Consider the following 2,504-nt stretch of genomic DNA (forward strand, 5'->3'; position numbering starts at 1 on the left):
AAGGTACATGCCCTTGACCATAATCGAACCCGGGACCCTTTGGTCTGCAGGCCGACGCTCTATCCACTGAGCCAAACCAGTCAGGGCTGATTCTGTTTTTTTACATATCCCACAAATATGTCTGGATTCAAGCTACACACCATCATTGGGCACATGGACCATGGCAACAGGCAGTTTGCCGATCTCCCTGTGTTCCCTCTTGCTGTCCTTCAGTGGGTTCTGTAGACAGGACTAGGAGTCGGGGCAGGCTTTCCAGGATGCAATCACTTCACACACACTCAAACCCTCTCACCTGCTTGCTTAAAACCCTGTCCTCAGGCTAAACACTAAAGTCCCTTATGTGACCAGTAAGGTCTGGCCCCTGTTTTTCCTTGAAACCCTTACTGTGCTCTGACCACACTAATTTCACATAGTATCATTTCTCTTTTATTCTTGATACCTAGATTGCCTCTGTGACACCCTACTCTATCTAGTTGACCCTTACACTTTCGTCAGATTTCTCCTTCCATGCCACATCCTTACAGAAGTTTTTCTTGACGTCCCTGAATTGGTCAAATCTTCCTATTATTTGTTTTCAGAGCACTTAGTACCTAACGTCCTTATTAGTACATAGTACAGTTATAATATTACATTCTTTTCATTAAGTATTTTTCCTACTAGACCTGCACTCTCCAATACAATAACCTAGCTACATGTGGCTATTTAAATTTAAATTAATTGAAATGAAATAAAATTAAAAATTCCATTTTCTAGTCACGCCAGATGCATTTCAAGGGACTAAAAGCCACATGTGGCCAGTAGCTACCACATTGGGCAGTGCAGAACAAACAGCGTTTCCATCTTTGTAGGAAGCTCTGCAGGACGCATGCACCAGACTATAAGCTCCTTAAGGGCAGACGCTGTTTATTTTCTCCTTTCCTGTTATCTCACTATCTGTCTGGTTGTCTGTTTTTGTCTTTCCATTGTATTCCCAGTGCCTAGCAACATTCTGGCCCACAGAAAACCTTCAAAACATTTGTTAAGCAAATGAAAAAATGAGTTGATTAATGAGCACCTAAAGCCTTGGGAGGATGAAGTGGAGCTGTTGAAAGTGTTTCAAATTGTTATAACCCTGTGTGCTTGCCTCTCCAGCTCTTTTCCCACCATCTTTCTGTGCCGCCATAATGATGCGCATGAATGCCCTGGCTGAGGCTCTAAAGAGTATCAACAATACCGAAAAGAGAGGCAATGCCAGTTTAGCAGGCCTGCTCCAAAGTCATCCTCTGGTTCCTAACTGTAATGAGGAAGCATGGCTACATCGGCAAGTTTGAAATTATTGATGATCACAGAGCAGAGACAATTATTATGAACCTCATTGACAGGTTAAACAAGTGTGGAGTATTAGCCTGATATTTGATGTGCAGGTCAGAGATCTAGAAAAGTGGTGGAACAATCTGCTCCCAGCTCTTAGATAGGTTTCATTGTACTCACAAGTTCAGTAGGTATCATGGAGCACGAAGAAGCAAGGTGAAAACACACAGGAGGGAAAATACTGGGATTTTTAAAAATTATTATTTTTAAAAAATGTATTGAATGTATTGGGGTGCCATTAGTTAATAAACTTATATAGGTTTCAAGTGTACAATTCTATATTACATCATCTGTATATTGTATTATGCATCTCCTTCCATCTCCATTTATCCTACCTTTACCCTCTTCTACTTTCCCCATCCCCCTTTCCCTCTTGGTAATCACCATACTGTTGTCTATGTCTATGAGTTGTCTTTTTCTTAATCCCTTCATGGTTTCATCCATCCCTCCAACATCCTCCTCTCTAATAGCTGTCAGTTTGTTTTCTGAATCCTTGCTGTTTATTTGTTTGTTTCTTTCATTAGATTCCACATGTAAGATTCCACATATGCTATTTGTCTTTCTCTGACTGGTTTATTTCACTTAACATAATACTACTCTCCGGGTTCATCCATGCTGTCACAAAAGGTAAGATTTCTTCCTCTTCCTCCTCCTCCTCTGCCGGGATCCCGTCCATCCTTGCTGTTTCAAGGGACTTGGCATATATGGCATACTGTTTTTAATATGTTTGCTCACCTTCTTGGCACTATGTGTTTTAACCAAGGCCACCTCTCTGAGAAAGGTTGTTTCCCCAGGTAGGGATTTTCCCCTGAAGTTAGGGAGGGAATAAAACCCCTTAACTAAGTGCCAGGCGGGTAATTAATCACTTAAACTACAAACAATCATGCTTAAGCTACATAATCTCTACTCCCTGGAATGGAGATAAGAAACACCCTAACCTTTGGAATAGAGCTTGATAGGATTGGAGTCAACTGGTATAAATACAGATGTAACAAGACAACAGGAGACAGAACCTAGACACAGAACCTAGACACAGAACCTACACAGAACCTAGAGACAGAAGAACTTCGCTGGAGAGAACATGGCAAAAGATCCTGGACAGAAACTGGCCACAGAACCTAGAGACAGAACCTAGAGACAGAACATGGCTGAAG

General features: G+C 41.6%; 1 pseudogene; it reads left to right on the forward strand.

The window, feature by feature from the left end:
• Positions 1–1,160: 1,160 nt before the first annotated feature.
• On the forward strand, positions 1,161–1,540 carry LOC118675690 (annotated as a pseudogene).
• Positions 1,541–2,504: the final 964 nt, after the last annotated feature.

This window comes from Myotis myotis, unplaced genomic scaffold (assembly GCF_014108235.1).
Source record: "Myotis myotis isolate mMyoMyo1 unplaced genomic scaffold, mMyoMyo1.p scaffold_m19_p_2, whole genome shotgun sequence".
NCBI lineage: Eukaryota > Metazoa > Chordata > Mammalia > Chiroptera > Vespertilionidae > Myotis > Myotis myotis.